We start from the raw sequence: 20,088 nt of genomic DNA on the forward strand, positions 1-20,088 counted from the left end.
CGGGACCTTCCCCCCCCCCCCCCCGCATTTGTCCCCAGGACCTGCCCCCCCTCCATTTGTCCCTGGGACCTGCCCCCCCCCATTTGTCCCCGGGACCTGCCCCCCCCCATTTGTCCCCAGGACCTGCCCCCCCACCCCCATTTGTCCCCGGGACCTGCCCCACCCACCCCCATTTGTCCCCAGGACCTGCCCCCCAACCCCATTTGTCCCCGGGACCTGCCGCCCCACCCCCATTTGTCCCCAGGACTTGCCCCCCCCATTTGTCCACTGGACCTGCCCCCCCCATTTGTCCCCTTAACCTTTCCCCCCCCCATTTGTTCCCGGGACCTGCCCCCCCCCACCCCATTTGTCCCCAGGTCCTGCACCCCCCCATTTGTCCCCAGGGCCTGCCCCCCCCTATTTGTCCCCGGGGCCTGCTCCCCCCCATTTCTCCTCGGTGCCTGCTCCCCCCCCCCATTTGTCCTCGGGGCCTGCTCCCCCCCCCATTTGTCCTCGGGGCCTGCTCCCCCCCCCATTTGTCCTCGGGGCCTGCTCACCCCCCCCCCCCATTTGTACCCGGGACATGCCCCCTCATTTGTCCCCGGGACCTGCACCCCCCCCCATTTGTCCCCGTACCTGCCCCCCCCCATTTGTCCCCGGGACCTTCCCCCCCCCCCATTTGTCCCCGGGACCTTTCCCCATCCCCATTTGTCCCCGGGACCGTCCCCCCCCATTTGTCCCCGGGACCGTCCCCCCCCATTTTTCCCCGGGACCTTCACCCCCCCCCCATTTGACCCCGGGACCTTTCCCCCCCTCATTTGTCCCCGGGATCTTCTCCCCCCCCCCCAATTTGTCCTCAGGATCTGCCCCCCCCCATCGGTCCCCGGGTCCTTCCACCCCCCGCCCCATTTGTCCCCGGGACCTTCCCCCCCCCATTTGTCCCCGGGCCTTACCCCCCCCCCCCCCCATTTGTCCCCGGGACCTTCCACCCCCACCCCCCCATTTGTCCCCGGGATCTGCCCCCCCGCCCCATTTGTCCCCGGGATCTGCCCCCCCATTTGTCCCCGGGATCTGCCCCCCCCATTTGTCCCTGGGACCTTTTGCCCCCCCCCATTTGTCCCTGGGACCTTCCCCCCCCCCCCCCCATTTGTCCCCGGGACCTTTCCCCCCCCAATTTGTCCCCGGAACCTTCCCCCCCCCCCATTTCTCCCCGGGACCTCTCTCCCCCCCACCCCCATTTCTCCCCGGGACCTCATCCCCCCCATTTCTCCCCGGGACCTCAACCCGCCCCATTTGTCCCCTGGACCTTCCCTCCCCCCCAATTTGTCCCTGGGACATGCCCCCCCCATTTGCCCCCGGAACCTTCCCCCCCCCCATTTCTCCCCGGGACCTCCCCCCCCCCCCCATTTCTCCCCGGGACCTCCCCCCCCCCCCCCCCAATTGTCCTCGGGACCTACCCCCCCCCCCCCAAACATTTGTTCCCGGGACCTTCCCTCCCCCCCCAATTTGTCCCCAGGATCTGGCGCCCCCCATTTGTCCCCGGGACCTTCCCCCCCCCCCCCGCCATTTGTCCCCGGGACCTTCCCCCCCCCCCATTTGTCCCCGGGACATCCCCCCCCCATTTGTCCCCGGGACCTGCCCCACCCCCATTTGTCCCCGGGACCTGCCCCCCCAACCCATTTGTCCCCTGGACCTCCTCCCCCCCCCCATTTGTCCCTTGGATCTCCTCCCCCCCCCATTTGTCCCGTGGACCTCCCTCCTCCTTCCCCCCCCCCCCCATTTGTCCCCGTGACCTCCCCCCCCCCCACCCCACCCCCCCCCCCCATTTGTCCCTGGCACCTGCCCCACCCCCCCATTTGTCCCCGGTTTGGTGTTGGGTGCTCTGAGGTACAGTTGAACCAACACGGTTGCGATTGGTACAACGCATTTTTATTCCAACTTGTTATTTACAGATCTGTCTTGGCACTCAGCACGTGGTGACTGTGTGAGTGTCGTTTTAATCAGGTCCTGTCCTTGTCCTGTCTCCAGATCGACTGACCACCAGGTGTCGTGTTTCTTGTCTTATACTGTCTCTGTCCTTGTCTGTGATTGGCTGTCATGTTATGTGTGCTAATTGGTCTGTTGGTCTGTCTATCATGATGTGTGTGTTTGAATATCATGACACCCGGGACCTGCCCCCCGCCCCCCACAATTTGACCCCGGGACCTTCCACCCCCCCCCCCCCCACCAATTTGTCCCCGGGACCTTCGCCCCGTCCCATTTGTCCCCGGGATCTGCCCCCCCGCCCCATTTGTCCCAGGGATCTGCCCCCCCCCATTTGTCCCCGGGACCTTTCCCCCCCAATTTGTCCCCGGGACCTTTCCCCCCCAATTTGTCCCCGGAACCTTGCCCCCCCCCCCATTTCTCCCCGGGACCTCTCTCCCCCCCCCCCCATTTGTCCCCGGGACCTTCCCCCCCCCCCATTTGTCCCCTGGACCTCCTCCCCCCCACCCCCATTTGTCCGTGGGACCTTCCCCCCCCCCCCCATTTGTCCCCGGGACCTTTCCCCCCCAATTTGTCCCCGGGACCTTTCCCCCCCAATTTGTCCCCGGGACCTTTCCCCCCCCCCCATTTGTCCCCTGGACCTCCTCCCCCCCCACCCCCATTTGTCCCGTGGACCTCCCTCCTCCCTCCCCCCCATTTGTCCCCGGGACCTGCCCCCCCCATTTGTCCCCTGGACCTCCCTCCCCCTCCCCCCATTTGTCCCCGTGACCTCCCTCACCCCTCCCCCATTTGTCCCAGTGACCTCCCCCCCCCCCCACCCCCCCATTTGTCCCTGGCACCTGCCCCCCCCCCCCATTTGTCCCCGGTTTGGTGTTGGGTGCTCTGAGGTACAGTTGAACCAACACGGTTGCGATTGGTACAACGCAGTTTTATTCCAACTTGTTATTTACGGATCTGTCTTGGTACTCAGCATGTGGTGACAGAGTGAGTGTCTTTTTAATCAGGTCCTGTCCTTGTCCTGTCTCCAGATCGACTGACCACCAGGTGTCGTGTTTCTTGTCTTATACTGTCTCTGTCCTTGTCTGTGATTGGCTGTCGTGTTATGTGTGCTAATTGGTCTGTTGGTCTGTCTATCATGATGTGTGTGTTTGAATATCATGACACCCGGGACCTGCCCCCCCCCCCCCCCCATTTGTCCCCGGTACCTGCCCCCCACAATTTGACCCCGGGACCTGCTGCCCCCCCAAATTTGTCCCTGGGACCTGCCCCCCCCCCAATTTGTCCCCTACCTGCCCCCCCCCCAATTTGCCCCAGGGCCTTCCCCCCCCCCCATTCGTCCCCAGGGCCTTCCCCTCCGACCCCCCATTCGTCCCCTAAGCCTTCCCCCCCCCCACCCCCCCCACCCCCTATTCGTCCCCAGGGCCTTCCCCCCCCCCCACCCCCTATTCGTCCCCAGGGCCTTCCCCCCCCCCCCCACTCGTCCCCAGGGCCTTCCCCCCCCACCCCCCATTCGTCCCCAGGGCCTTCCCCCCCCCCACCCCCCATTCGTCCCCGGGACCTGCCTACCCCCCCCCCATTCGTCCCCGGGACCTTCCCCCACCCCTTCCATTTGTCCCCGGGACCTCCCCCCCCCCCCATTTGTCCCCGGGACCTGCCCCATCCCCCATTTGTCCCCGGGACCTCCCCCCCCACCCCGCCCAATTTGTCCCCTGGACCTCCTCCCCCCCCTCCCCCCCCGTTTGTCCCCGGGACCTCCACCCCCCCTCATTTGTCCCCGGGACCTACCTCCCCCCCCCCCCCCATTTGTCCCAGGGACCTACCCCCCCATTCGTCCCCGGGACCTCCCCCCTCCCCATTTGTCCCCGGGACCTGCCCCCCCCCCATTTGTCCCCGGGACCTGCCCCCCCCCCCATTTGTCCCCGGGACCTGCCCCCCCCCCATTTGTCCCCGGGACCTGCCCCCCCCCCCATTTGTCCCCGGGATCTGCCCCACTCCCCCGGTTGGTCCCCGGGGCCTGTCCCCCCCCCCTCCAATGTTCCCCGGATCCATCCCCCCCATTGAACCCCAGAGCCTGCCCTCCCATTGGTCCCGGAAACCTGCCCCCCCACCCCGGGTCTTGGCCCCCCCCCACACCGGGTCCTGCCCCGCCCCCCATTTGTCCCCGGGACCTGCCCCCCCCATTTGTCCCCGGGACCTGCCCCCCCCATTTGTCCCAGGGACCTGCCCCACTCCCCCGGTTGGTCCCCGAGGCCTGTCCCCCCCCCCCATTGTTCCCCGGATCCATCCCCCCCATTGAACCCCAGAGCCTGCCCTCCCATTGGTCCCGGAAACCTGCCCCCCCCACCCCGGGTCTTGGCCCCCCCCCACACCGGGTCCTGCCCCCCCCCATTTGTCCCCGGGACCTGCCCCTCCCCCATTTGTCCCGGGACCTGCCCCTCCATTTGTCCCCGGGACCTGCCCCCCCATTTGTCCCCGGGACCTGCCCCCCCCATTTGTCCCCGGAACCTGCCCCCCCCCCTCATTTGTCCCCGGGACCTGCCCCACACCCCCGGTTGGTCCCCGCGGCCTGCCCCCACCCCCCCATTGTTCCCCGGATCCATCCCCCCCATTGTTCCCCGGATCCATCCCCCCCATTGAACCTCGGATCCTGCCCTCCCATTTGCCCTATCCCTCTTTCACATTGATTCCCGGTGCTGCTCTCCAATTGCGCCCAGAATTGTGTCCACTGATTAAATCCTCACCCATTCATTTCCAGGTCTCTCCATCGTTTTTTTTAAAAACGCATTTTATTCAGACTTGTATCAAAGTAGGTTACAGCAAATAAACACCCCGGGAAACATTCTTCCGAACAATCAACTATACAGTTTGTACAGATTTTTCTCCTTTTTCACCCTCCTCCCCATCACCCCCCCCCCCCCCCGCACCCCGTGACGAACAGCTCCTCAAACACGGTCACAAACATCCCCCACCTTTTCTCAAACTCCCCTGCTGAGCCCCTTAACATGCTTTATCTTCTCTAACTGCAGGAAATCATACAGGTCACCCAACCATGCTGCTATCCCCGGTGGCGATGCCGACCGCCACTCCAGCAAAATTCGTCGCCATGCAATCAGAGGCGAAGGCCAAGGCATCGGCCTTCCTCCTTTCCATGCTTCTCTGAAACCCCAAATATCGCCAGCAAAGGGTCCGGCCCCACATATCGCCACCAAAGGGTCCGGCAGGTCTCTCCATCTTAACTAAATTGCCTACTCAGCTCCACTTCAGTTTTCTCTCCAATCTCTCTTTATCCTCGGTCTCCGTCTCATTTAATCATATAATCACTGAATCCCTACAGTGCAGAAGGAGGCCATTCGGCCCACTGAGTCTGCACCAACCCTTTGAATGAGCACTCTATTTACCAGTGTCCACCTCGCTCTATCCCATAACCTAATCTGTACACGGTAGTACAGTTGTTAGCACTGTGGTTTCACAGCACCAGGGACCCAGGTTTGATCGCTGTCATTCTCCGTGTCTGTGTGAATTGGACATTCTGAATTCTCCCTCAGTGTACCCGAACAGGCGCCGGAGTGTGGCGACTAAGGGATTTTATCAGTAACGTTATTGCAGTGTTAATGTAAGTCTACTTGTGACACTAATAAAGATTATTATTACATCCCTGAACATTATGGGGCAATTTTTAGCATGGCCAATCCACCTAATCTACACATCTTGGACTGTGGGAGGAAACCGGAGGAAACCCACGCAGACACGGAGAGAAAGTACAAACTCTACAGAGACAGTGACCCGAGGCTGGAATTGAATCCAAGTCCGTGGCACTGTGAGGCAGGCAGTGCGAATCACTGTGCCACCGTGCCGTGGGTTTCTTCCATATCATTGTTTTTGGCTGTCCCAATTCGAAGATGGTGTCTCACAGGGTTTTAAGGTTCTGCCAGGGTTTTATGTGACAAAACAGGCTGATTCTTGCCCCACAGATGATTGGGTACGTAGGGCAGTACGTCTCATGAGGTAGTGGGATCTGGAGTGCAGGATTTACTTTGTCTCATCATTAAAACATTGGTTGGGACTCAAAGCTTGAGGAAGACTGATTGAGGAGTTGTCGCCAGTTTGAATGAATGGAGGGAGCTGCCAGTCATTAATGTCAACTCGATCACACTTTAAGGGGAACTTCAGTGTCTGCTAAGCAATTTATTTGCCGTTCCCTAAAACATTGCTCATTTAATAGTTGATAGTTTCAGCCATCCGCCATCCTTCGAAAGTGATTTTGCAGGACTTTTGTCTGAATTCTTGTGGAGCTGGCATCAAGAGAACACCAGCATTTGTTAGACAGCCCTCTAATTGAATCCGGAGGATGGAATTTTTCTGGCTCTCTTATGTGTCACTGATACATAGAATCCCTGCAGTGCAGAAGGAGGCCATTCAGTCCATCGAGTCTGCAGCGACCGTCCAAAGGGGCACCCTATCTAGGCCCACACCCCCGCCCTATCCCAGTAACCCTAACTAACCTTTTTGGACACTAAGGGGTAATTTAACATGGCCAAACCTAATCCGCAGATCTTTGGACTATGGAAGGAAATTGGAGCACCCAGAGTAAATCCATGGAGAGACGGGGAGAATGTACAAACTCCATACAGACAGTCACCTGGCGCTGTGAGGCAGAATTGCTAACCACTGTGGCACCGTGCTGCCCTGGATACATAATGCAGATCCCACTGCAGTATATGAGTGTGATGACGATAACTGGTTTGTATACCAGGGCTTCTGTTGACATGCGGTGGTCTTTGTTGTCAAACACTCGCTGCTTCAGTTTGTAGAAGGCTGAGCTGACAGATGATCCTGTGATGGAGGATCAATAGTGGCCTTTTGAGTGAGGTGGTTGCACTGACCAGAAACGGAACGGGAGCAGCGCATTAATACTGTGGCTATAAGAACAGGGCAGGGCTGGGAATTCTGTGGAGAGTAACTCACCACCGGACTGTCCACTATCTACTAAGCACAAATCACATGAGTGTGATGGAATATTGTCTGTTTGCCTGCATGAATGCAGCTCCAACAACACTTAAGCTGGACACCACCGAGAACAAAGAAGCCTGCTTGATTGGCACCCCATCCAGCATCTTCAACATTAACAAAATCGATGCACAGTAGCAGCAGCGTGTACCATCTACAAGATGCACGACAGCAACTCTGTCATGAGAATGTCGCTTAAAGAAATGTTTGGCTGCTTATATTACTGCAGTGATGTCAGAGTGTGGGTGGGCTGTCTGTCAGCATTTTACTTTCATAACTTTTGCTGCAGGGTGTTTTTTAGTTTTGTTTACAGTATTGGAGCTGAAGCCAGGTGTACTGCTGTTCTCTCTGCCATGAAAAGACCAACTCTTGATCATTTGGTGAATTCAGAATTATAAATGTTCTCCGTAGTGAATGTAAACCTAATGTGCTTCTGTTAAAAGGTGTTTCTTTTGTCTTCTGGATGTTGTTTGGGAAGTTATTAAGGATTACTTAGTGTTGTATTCTTTGGGGGTTGTATCTGAATTGATGGTTGCTAAGATGTTCACTATGTTTTAAAAAGATTTACTTGAGTTCATAGAATAAACATTGTTTTGCTTTAAAAAAATGCTTTTTAGTTTCTGCTGTAGAGTGGACCGTGAGCTCCCAAAATCTCAATCTATTAAAAGTTGTGGGTCAGGTGAACTCCATGATACACTTTGGGGTTCTCTAAACCCTGGCCCATAACAAATTGGGGGCTTGAGGGGGATAAAAGTCTATCTATTGGATTGGCTTTGTGAACTTAAAGACAGCGAGGGGTGAGCATATTGTTGCTTATCAGGTGTGGTATTCTAGTTTAAGTGGGGAGTGTGTTGTGGACAATGGCTCTTTCAGAGGCACTGAAGTTTTTGGGGGTGGTGACGGTCACACGCAGAACCTTATGGACAGAGACTAAAAGCAGACTGTTAGATTTGGCAAAAACATTGCAGTTAACATTACTTGACAAAATGCGAAAAGATGAGGTAATTATGGTGGTGGCTAAGCATTTCAAGTTGCCTGAGATACAGTTTGACTCATTGGAAATGGCAAAAATTCAGTTACAAATTAAACAAATAGAACCTGAGAAAGAATAAAGCAGCTTGAATATGAAAGAGAGGAAAAAAAGAGAGAGCGGCAAAAGAAAAAGAAAGAGAGAGAGAGCAGAAAAAGAAAAAGAAAGAGAGAGGAAAAAGAAAGAACGAGAGAGGGAAAAGAAAAAGAGAAGAAAAGATAAATGAAAAAATAGCCCTAGCAAAACAAAAAGAAAGAGAAAGGGAGATACAGATCAGGGAAAAAGATAAAGAGAGAGAGTTTGAACTTCAGAAAATGGCCATGAAACATGACAGTCGGTCAAAATTGGCAGACGTAAAGGGAAATGTACAGATTGAGGATAGTGAGAAAGAGCGTCAAAGTCGAAGGCTTGGTGGGAATCTATTTAAATATGTCCAAGCTTTGCCAAGATTTGATGAGAAGGAGGTAGAAGCCTTTTTTCATTTCATTTGAGAAGGTAGCTAAACAAATGAAATGGCCACAGGACATGTGGTTTTACTGATTCAAACAAAGCTGGTAGGTAGGGCGAGTGAGGTGTTTGCATCACTACCGGAGGAGGTATCTGGGATATATGAAGAGGTGAAAAAATCCATCTTGGGTGCATATGAACTAGTGACTGAAGCTAGTGACAAAGGTTTAGAAATTTATGAAAGAATTTGGTCAAACATACACGGAGTTTGAAAGGCTCAAACAGAGTAATTTTGATAGGTGGATAAGGGCTTTTGAAATAGACCGAACGTATAAAGCTCTCAGAGAAATTATGCTTTTGGAGGAGTTTAAAAACTCAATTCCTGATGCAGTGAGAACTCATGTGGAAGAGCAGAGGGTTAAAACTGCAAGGTTAACAGCAGAGATGGCAGATGATTATGAATTAGTTCATAAATCAAAGCTTGGTTTCTGACATCAGTTTCAGCCTGTGAGGGATAGGAACTGGGGACATGAGAAATACTCAAGTGGTAAAAGTAAAGGTGATCTGATGGGAGATAATAATGAGACTGCACCTCAGATTAAAAAAGAAATCCAGGAGGGTGGAAGAGACATGAAAAGTTTCAAATGTTTTCACTGTAATAAACTAGGCCATGTAAAGTCACAGTGTTGGTGGTTGAAGAAAAGCACTGGGCAGGCTGATGTGGTAACACAGGATAAGACAGTGGGGTTTGTGAAATGTTAAAGGAAAGCCCAAATGAAGCGAAGGAGGTGCAAAAGAATGTACAGCCTGATCAAGAGGTGATTGATAAGCAGGTGCCAGATCTCTTTAAAGAATTTACTTGTGTGGGTAAAGTTTACTCATGTGTATCAGGAGAGCAGGTAAAGAAGTCACAATTTTAAGAGATACGGGAGCTAGTCAATGTTTAATGGTAAGAGATGAGGAGTTATGGGATGTTTGGGAAGAATGTTGCCAGAAAAGGTGGTAATATGTGGAATTCAGGGTGAGAGGAGTAGTGTTCCATTATATAAGGTAAGGTTGGAAAGTCCAGTGAAGAGTGGTGAAGTGGTAGTAGGAGTAAGAGAGAAACTATCTTGTCCAGGAATACAGTTCATCTTGGGTAATGATGTAGCTGGATCGCAGGTGGGAGTGATGCCTAAGGGGGTTGATAAGCCAGTGGAAAATCAGACAACTGAACCGTTGAAGGACGAATATCCTGGGATTTTTCCGGATTGTGTAGTAACAAGGTCGCAAAGTCACAGGTTAAGACAAGAGGAGAAATCAAAGAGTGAAGATGAAGTTGAAGTGCAATTATCAGAAACGATTTTTGATCAGATGGCTGAAAAAGAACAAGAACAGGTGGAGGATGAGGCGGATATTTTTAGTTCAATAAAATTGGCGGAGTTACAACAGAAAGATATAGAAATAAATCGGATATATCAGAAAGCATACACGGAAGAGGGATCTGAGTGTATGCCAGAGTGTTATTACCGTAAAAATGATGTCTTGATGAGAAAATGGAGACCTTTACATATGCAGGCAGATGAAAAGTGAGCAGAAGTTCATCAAGTATTGCCGGTAGGGTATAGAAAGGAGGTGTTGCGAGTTGCACATGAGGTACCAGTGGGAGGTCATTTGGGGATAAGGAAAACTCAAGCTAAAATCCAGAAACATTTTTATTGGCCTGGACTACATAAAGATGTAGTTAAATTTTGTCAATCATGTCACACATGTCAAGTGATAGGGAAACCTCAAGCAATGATAAAACCAGCGCCCTTAATACCCATTCCAGCATTTGAGGAACCTTTTACAAGGGTCCTAATTGATTGCATAGGACCGCTTCCTAAAACAAAAAGTGGGAATCAATATCTTTTGACGATAATGGATGTGTCTACTAGGTTTCCAGAGGCCATTCCAGTATGTAATATTACAACTAAAAAGATTGTGGAGGAGTTACTGAAATTCTTTATTAGATATGGACTACCCACAGAAATACAATCGGATCAAGGATCAAATTTTACCTCCAGGTTATTCAAAGAAGTTATGGATAGCTTAGGAATAAAACAATTTAAATCAACTGCGTACCATCCAGAATCTCAGGGAGCGTTAGAAAGGTGGCATCAGACATTAAAGACAATGTTGAGGGCTTATTGTCACGATTATCCAGAGATTGGGATAAAGGAATTCCATTCCTACTGTTTGGAATTAGGGATGCACCTAATGAGTCAACCAAATTCAGTCCTTTTGAACTAATTTTTGGTCATGAGGTAAGAGGACCACTTAAATTGATTAAGGAAAAATTGGTGAGTGAGAAATCGGAACTTACATTATTGAATTATGTGTCAAATTTTAGGGAATGATTAAATAGATCAGGTGAATTGGCTAGACAACATTTAAAAGTTGCACAGAATGTGATGAAACGGGTAGCGGATGAATTATGTGGTAAAAATACCAGATAGAAGGAAGACTCACCAAGTGTGTCATGTGAATATGCTTAAAAGGTACTTTGAAAGGGAAGGAGAGAAAAGGAGGAGGTTTTAATGATTCTAACTCAAAGTGACAAACCAAATCCAGATGACTGTGAATTTGACATACCTCAAATTAGATTGGAAAATGAGGATGTTCTTAAAAATTAGGATAAATTGTTGAGTTACCTTCCAGAGGAAAAACGAACTGACCTGAAAGAGTTATTGATATCGCATGGGCATGTTTGTGGAGATAAATTGTGAAGTACTAATATGGCTATACATGATGTAGATGTGGGAAATGCTGTTCCAATCAAACAATATCCATATAGACTTAACCCTTTAAAATTGGAGCTGAAGCCAGACAAAGCAGGTGTACTGCTGTTCTCTCGGCCATGTAAAGACTATCTCTTGATCATTTGGTGAATTCAGAATTATAAATGTTCTCTGTAGTGAATGTAAACCTAATGTGCTCGTGTTGAAAGGTGTTTCTTTTGTCTTCTGGATGTTTGGGAAGTTATTAAGGGTTACTTAGTGTTGTATTCTTTGGGGGTTGTATTTGAATTGATGGTTGCTAAGATGTTCACTATATGTTTTAAAAAGCTTAATTTGAGTTAATAGAATAAACATTGTTTTGCTTTAAAAAAAACGTTTTGGTTTCTGCTGTACCACACCTGTAGAGTGGGCCGTGTGCTCCCCATGCCACAATCTATTAAAAGTTGTGGGTCAGATGAACTCCATGATACACTTTGGGGTTCTCTAAACCCTGGCCCATAACAACTCCCAAAGAGTTCTTGTACAAAACCTTCCAAATCAACGACGTCTACAATCTGGAAGAACACGGTCAGTAGATATATGGGAACACCATGTAACTATTTTTCCAGGACACTCTCCATCCTGACTATATCGCTTTTCCTGCACTGTTGCTGAATTAAAATCCTAGAACTCACTCCCTAACAACACAGTAGGTGTACTTACACCACATGGATGGTTCAAGATGGCAGCTCACCACCATCTTCTCAAGGTCAATTAGGGATGGGCAATAAATTGTGGCATAGCCAGCAACATCCCATGAACAAATTTTTTAAAATGAATGCAATTCTAGGATGCAATGAATGTGGCGGGTATCCCACATCCCTGAATTCTCCCAGATATCCCACATCCCTGAATTCGCCCAGATATCCCACTTCCCCGAACTCGTCCAGCTATCCCACGTCCCTGAATTCGCCCAGATACCCCACATTCCTGAATTCACCCAGATATTCCACATCCCTGAATTCGCCCAGATATCCCGCATCCCTGAATTTGCCTGGATATCCCATCCCTGAATTCACCTAGATATCCCACATCTCTGAATTTGCCCAGCTACCCCACATCCCAGAATTTGCCCAGCTACCGCACATCCCTGAATTCTCCCAGCTACCCCACATCCCTGAATTCTCCCAGATATCCCTCAATTCTCCCAGATATCCCACATCCCTGAATTCGCCCAGATATCCCTGTAGCCATCTGGGATGGCCACTTCCAGAATACAAAATGGACACTCGCAAAGAATGTAAGGAACTGTGGAGAATGTTAGGAAAACAAGCAGGCACAGAGCCTGTATGCATATTGGAAAGACAGCTCCCAGACGGAGCTGAAACTATAGGTCAATTAACATATTGATGGCACATCTCCGGGAACAAAGGAAAGACACTCAAGCAACCGATACAGCTCCAGACATCCCGGCGCCAGTTCCCCAAACCGAAAGCACAAACAAAGCCAGGCCAACGGCCACCAAAGACACGCCCAGCGATCAGGGCACCCGCCCCTTTATTGGTCAAGATTAATACCAGTGATCGAGAAGTGGCCCAATTAATTGGGGCCAAATTTAAGGCCCGCCTAAAAGCACGCAAAGCCCTTCCGGGTATAAGAAGCAACCCCCGCGAGGGAATCGCTCTCTTGGATTTGGTTCTCAAAGCGGAGAGACCCGTCCACCAGCTGCACCAAAAGCAAGTACGTCCAAGGTCAATGCTTGCTACCAGACGGACGACCTTAGCTGTTCTCCTGTCCAACTTCAAACCCAGCAACCTCAGATCCGAACAACGGCCATTGTTCCTCTGACTGAGTGGGCACCCGAAGCTAAGTATAGGCGTTAGCGTTCAAGATAGTTCAGTTTGTAGTACTTTGTGCAAGTGTAGATCTTACTGTGTGTGTAAATAAATAGTATTGACTTTGAACTAACTAACTGGTGTATTGGCTCTTTGATCAGTATTCGGGTTTGAACCTTGTGGCGGTATCGAGAGATACCTGGCGACTCTAAAGTAAACATAATTAGGATTAAGGAAGGCGACCATATTGACCGCCATATTCATTAAAAACTATATATATTTATTAGAGTTTTTCAACAACACAATTTTTTCCCCTTCCAAACAATAACCCCCCCCGCCGTAACAAAATAACACAAAATCGCAATGAGCAAGATATATACATGGCAAAATGGCATATTTACAGAGCTTTATACACTGGCTCTCTCCCACACGTGCCAGTTTCCCCTGCCCTTCATGTTATCTCCTGCTCATCCATCCCCCCAAGCAATCCCCCATTTCCCCCCCCCCCTTCCCAAGACGTCCCCCCCCCAGGTTTGCTGCTGCTGACCGACCTTCCTCTAACGCTCCGCGAGATAGTCTAGGAACGGTTGCCACCGCCTGTAGAACCCCTGCGCAGACCCTCTCAAGGCAAACTTAATCCTCTCCAGCTTTATGAACCCAGCCATATCATTTATCCAGGCCTCCAGGCGGGGGGGCTTCGCCTCCTTCCACATTAGCAAGATCCTTCGCCGGGCTACTAGGGACGCAAAGGCCAGAATGCCGGCCTCTTTCGCCTCCTGCACTCACGGCTCGTCCACTACTCCAAATATTGCTAGCCCCCAGCTTGGCTTGACCCAGACTTTCACCACCTCAGATATTGCTCCCGCCACTCTTCTCCAGAACCCCTCCAGTGCCGGGCATGACCAAAACATATGGACATGGTTCGCCGGGCTCCCTGAGCACCTTCCACATCTGTCCTCTACCCCAAAGAACCTACTCAACCTCGCCCCCGTCAAGTGTGCTCTGTGAACCACCTTAAATTGTATCAGGCTGAGCCTGGCACACGAGGAGGAGGAATTAACCCTACCCAGGGCATCAGCCCACAGACCTTCCTCGATCTCCTCCCCCAGCTCCTCCTCCCATTTACCCTTCAACTCTTCTGCTAGCGCTTCCCCCTCTTCTTTCATCTCTTGGTGTATTGTCGACACCTTGCACTCCCCGACCCATACACCCGAGATCACCCTGTCTTGAATTTCTTGTGCCAGGAGCAACGGGAATTCCCTGACCTGTCGCCTCACAAAAGCCCTCACCTGCATTTATCTAAAAGCATTTCCCGGGGGTCACTCAAACTTCTCCTCCAGTGCCCGTAGGCTCGCAAATGTCCCGTCAATGAACAGGTCCCCCATTCTTCTAATGCCCGCCCAATGCCAGCCATCTTCACCGGGACAAACCGGTGGTTACCGCTGATCGGGGACCACACCGAGGCTCCCACTGCACCCCTGTACCGTCTCCACTGGCCCCAGATCCTTAACGTTGCCGCCACCACCGGGCTCGTGGTATACTTTGACGGCGAGAACGGCAGCGGTGCCGTCACCAACGCCCCCAAGCTCGTTCCTTTACAGGACGCCATCTCCATCCTCTTCCATGCCGCCCCCTCTCCCTCCATGACCCACTTGCGGATCATCGCCACATTTGCTGCCCAGTAGTAGCTCCCTAGGTTTGGCAGCGCCAACCCTCCTCGGTCCCTACTGCGTTTCAGGAACCCTCTCCTTACCCTCGGGGTCTTATTCGCCCACACAAACCCCATAATACTCCTACCTACTCTCTTAAAAAAGCCCTTGGTGATCACGATGGGAAGGCACTGAAACACAAACAAAAACTTCGGAAGGACCACCATTTTGACCGACTGCACTCTACCCGCCAGCAAGAGCGGTAACATGTCCCATCTTTTGAAGTCCTCCTCCATTTGGTCCACCAACCTCGTCAGATTCAGTTTTTAAAAAAATATATATTTTATTAAAGTTTTCAAACACAATTTTTTCCCTTACAAATCAAAGAAATAAAAATAAAGGTAACATGATAACTGCAATATAACATTGTGTAACTAACATGGTAAACTAACCAAATAACACAAAGTAATACTCCCCCCCCCCCCCCACCCCCTCTCCCCCTCCAAAAACCCAAACAGTTTACCCCCCTCCCCCTGGGTTGCTGCTGCTGGCCATCTATCTTCCCTCTAACGTTCCGCTATGTAGTCGAGGAGCGGTTGCCACCGTCTGGTGAACCCTTGAGCCGATCCTCTCAGCGCAACCTTCATCTGCTCTAGTTTTATGAACCCCGCCATATCGTTTATCCAGGCCTCCAGTCCGGGGGGTTTCGCTTCCTTCCACATGAGTAAAATCCTACGCCGGGCTACTAGGGCCGCAAAGGCCACGACATCGGCCTCTTTCGCCTCCTGCACTCCCGGCTCATCCGCTACTCCAAATATAGCTAACCCCCAGCCTGGCTTGACCCGGACCTTCACCACCTTCGAGATCACTCCCGTCACTCCCCTCCAATGCCGGACACAACCAAAACATATGTGTGTGGTTCGCCGGGCTTCCCCCGCACCTCCCACACTTGTCCTCCACTCCGAAGAACCTGCTCAACCTTGCTCCCGTTATGTGTGCTCTATGCAGCACCTTAAATTGGATCAGGCTAAGCCTGGCACACGAGGAAGAGGAATTTACCCTGCTTAGGGCATCAGCCCACAAACCCTCCTCAATCTCCTCCCCGAGCTCTTCTTCCCATTTTCCCTTCAGTTCGCCCACCAACTCCTCCCCCTCTTCTCTCATCTCCCGGTATATCTCTGACACTTTGCCCTCCCCGACCCACACCCCCGAAAGCACCCTGTCCTGGATCCCTTGTGTCGGGAGCAGCGGAAATTCCCTCGCCAGTTGTTTCGTGAACGCTCTCACCTGCATATATCTAAAGAAATTTCCCCGTCAGATTCAGTTTATGTAGGGCCCCCCAACTCCTGGCTATCTGGATCCCCAGATACCGAAAACTCCCCGCCGCCCTCCTCAGCGGTAGGTCCCCATCCCTCCTTCTTGGTCCCCTGCCTGTAATACAAAGAGCTCACTCTTCCCTACATTGAGCTTATAGCCCGAAAGCTCCCCAAACTCCCTTAGAGTCTGCATGACCTCCACCATCCCCTCCATTGGGTCCGCCACGTACAGCAACAGGTCATCCGCGTATAGCGACACCCGATGCTCTTCTCCCCCTCGGACCACCCCCCTCCATTTATTAGACTCCCTCAGTGACATGGCCAAGGGTTGACCGCCATATTCATAACCAGAGAAACAGAGCAACACCCCACATCCCTGAATTTGCCCAGATACCCCACATCCCTGAATTCGCCCAGCTACCCCACATCCCTGAATTGACCCAGCTACCCCACATCCCTGAATTCACCCAGATACCACACATCCCTGAATTCACCCAGATACCCCACATCCCTGAATTCGCCCAGATATCCCACATCTCTGAATTCGCCCAGATTTCCCACATCCCTTAATTCGCCCAGATACCTCACATCCCTGAATTCGCCAGATACACTACATTCTCTATTTATCCTGTTCAGTCACCGATTTCCTACTCTTTTCCCGTTCACATGTGTTGCTATCTCCCTTTGTCTCCCATCGATGACAAACTCTCCCTGATCTCCTGCTCTCTTGCTCTGTGATTGAATATTCTTCCTCTCTACCTTCACGCTCTCACTCTCCCACCGCACTCTCTCTCTCTGATCCCTTGCAATCTCTGATCGCCACATTCCAAGAATGAAGGAATTGTGACTGCAACCAAGGTATTGAGTATTCACTGGAATGATGTGCTGCCTGTCATGACACACCAACTGGACACTGAGGGAGTGGAATCTTGTCCAGTTCAGGAAAATGGACAAGTTGACGCGACACACATTCAAAGCAGTCAGTGGTACCCTGCATCACAGTGAATCCTGCAATCTAAACAAACCATTGTGCTCGCACCGCCTGTTTGTCTCTGGCACAAAGGAATTAAATAAATGCCTCTGTGGCCTAGATTCTCAGAGCCGTGGAAACTCCACAGACCGATAAAATTGGTGGGCAGGACCCACATTCAGAGGTTCCACTGCCATTTCCAACAAGTCCCATTTTTGCCAGTAGAGGGAAGTGGTGGAGCGTGACTCAAATATGAGGGGAACCCAAACTCAATAGGGCCATGTGAACTCAGTGCTGATCGGGTGGGGAGGACTTCCCCAAGCCCCCAGAAATAGACAGGGCCCACAGGTTCTCTGGCCGAGGCCATAGCAGGGGAGCAACCAAGGGCCATCATTGTCAACCTACACAGGTTTCAAGATAGAGAGTAGATCCTGAACTGGGCAAGACACATGCAGTCCGGGAACTGGGAAGGGCACTCGATCAGCGTGCACCAGGACACTGGGGCAGACCTGGCCAAACGCCGAGCCGAATTTAACGTAGCCAAGGCAGCCTTGTACAAAAGCAAGATATGGGGCGTCATTCTCCGACCCCCCGCCGGGTCGGAGAATGGCCATTGGCCGCCGTGAATCCCGCCCGCGCCCCCGCCGAAGTCTCCGCTCCCGGAGATTGGGCGGGGGCGGGAATCCGGTCGCGCCGGTTGGCGGGACCCCCCGCTGGATTCTCCAGCCCGAATGGGCCGAAGTCCCGCCCAGGAATTGCCTGTCCCGCCGATGTAAATCAAACCTGGTATTTACCGGCGGGACCAGGCGGCGTGGGCGGGCTCCGGGGTCCTGGGGGGGGGGGCGCGGGGCGATCTGGCCCCGGGGGGTGCCCCCACGGTGGCCTGGCCCGCGATCGGGGCCCACCGATCCGCGGGCGGGCCTGTGCCGTGGGGGCACTCTTTCCCTTCCGCCTCCGCTACGGCCTCCACCATGGCGGAGGCGGAAGAGACTCTCCCCACTGCGCATGCGCGGGAAACTGACAGCGGCCGCTGACGCTCCCGCACATGCGCTGGGAAACGGACAGCGGCCGCTGACGCTCCCGCGCATGCGCCACATTTCCGCGCCAGCTGGCGGGGCAACAAACGCCATTTCCGCCAGCTGGCGGGGCGGAAATCCCTCCGGCGTCGGCCTAGCCCCTCAATGTTGGGGCTAGGCCGCCAAAGATGCGGAGCCTTCCGCACCTTTGGGCCGGCGCGATGCCCGTCTGATTGGCGCCGGCTTTGGCGCCAGTGGGCGGGCATCCCGCCGTTGGGGGAGAATTTCGCCCATGGTCCGGAATCTTCCAGGGCAAGGGACACATTATTTTACCGCACCAGCTGAAACAGATGAGTTTGAGAACGAACTTGAATGATTGAATGAACAATCGCACGGGATAAGGTTGGCTCACTTTCAAACCAATGTAAGTCCCAGGAAGGAGGGATTGAGAGCACAAAGATGCAAAAACAAGAGAGGAAAGGGCAGGGGGGGGGGGGGCACGGCACAGCTCCCGACGGGGAGGGAGTGCCTGGCAGAAGGTGGGGGAGAAGAAGGGAAGGAAAACAGGATGGGAGAGGATGGGAGGGGGAAAAGACCCACAGGGGCACGGGGAGCAGGAAACAAGAGGGGTGGTTCCTCCCAGGGGAGGAATCGGGGCTGGAGGGAAAGGGGGAGGGCAGAATGCTGGTTATGGCAAGTCGCACATGGAAACAGCAGGAACAAGGGCATCGAAAACAGCAATCTTGGATGGATCCTAAACAAAGAGAACCCCAGGAGTGCTAGGGCGCACCCACGAGGTACGTAGGTTTGACCCTGCGGCGAGGGGGGGTGGCGGGGGGATGGACAGAGACAACCCTCCCAATCAGGATAGTCACCTGGAACATTAGGAGTCTTAACGGCCCGGTGAAACAATCCAGAGTCTTGACCATGTAAAAAGCCTGAAGGCTGATGTAATCTTCTTCCAAGAGACACAACTGAGGGTGGGACTGACTAAGGGTAAGAAAGAGCTGGGTGGGACAGGCATACCAGGCATGCTACAGGACGAGGGCTTGGGGGGGGGGGGGGGGGGGGGGGGCGACACTGCTCAATAAGAGGATGGCATTCACAGCGACAAAGACGGTTACGGACCCAGGGGGACGGGATGTCATGGGGCTTTTTTTCAGTAAAACTGCTGCACAATGACTTCAGTTTTTATAAAATAATTTATTGAGGCACTTATATATTCACACAACCAGCATAATCACAAACCAAAACCCAACAGGGCTACAAATAACAAACCCAACAAAATACGCCTCCGACTTCCCAACTCCCCTGCCTCCCCATTTTAGCCCCCAACCCGCCCCCAAACCACCACCACTGCTGACAACTCGGGCAAACCCCTCCACAGAACCCCTCAAGGCGAACTTTATTTTTTCTAACCTGAGAAACTCTGCCAGGTCACTCACCCAGACCCTGGTTTTGGGGGCCCAGAGTCCCTCCATTCCAACAATATCCGTCTCCAGGCTACCAGGGAGGCAAAAGCCTCTCTTGCCCCCTGGACTTCTGGGTCTTATAACACTCAGAAGATCACTACTTCTGGACTCGGGACCACCTTCACCTTCAGGACCTCCAACATGACGTCGGCAAATCCCTGCCAGAATGCACCAAGCTTCGGACAAGCCCAAAACATATGGACATGATTCGCGGGTTGACCTGCACAACGCCTGTCATGAAATTCAGATAAACATCATGGTGCAAACATACATACACACTGATGGACAGATCAACGGACCAATCAATACACACACAATATCACAGCCAAACACAGGCAAGAGCATACACACTATAAAACGGGGAACATGACACTTCCCGCCGATTCCAGCAGGAGACAGCTCAGGGCACAGAGCTCACAGCAAGCCACTCAGACACTGAAATGAAATGAAATGAAAATCGCTTATTGTCACAAGTAGGCTTCAAATGAAGTTACTGTGAAAAGCCCCTAGTCGCCACATTCCGGCGCCTGTTCGGGGAGGTTGTTACGGGAATTGAACTGTGCTGCTGGCCTGCCTTGGTCTGCTTTCAAAGCCAGCGATTTAGCCCTGTGTTAAACAGCCCCATTCATCATGTGCTGAGTGCTTC

This window comes from Scyliorhinus torazame, chromosome 17 (assembly GCF_047496885.1).
Source record: "Scyliorhinus torazame isolate Kashiwa2021f chromosome 17, sScyTor2.1, whole genome shotgun sequence".
NCBI lineage: Eukaryota > Metazoa > Chordata > Chondrichthyes > Carcharhiniformes > Scyliorhinidae > Scyliorhinus > Scyliorhinus torazame.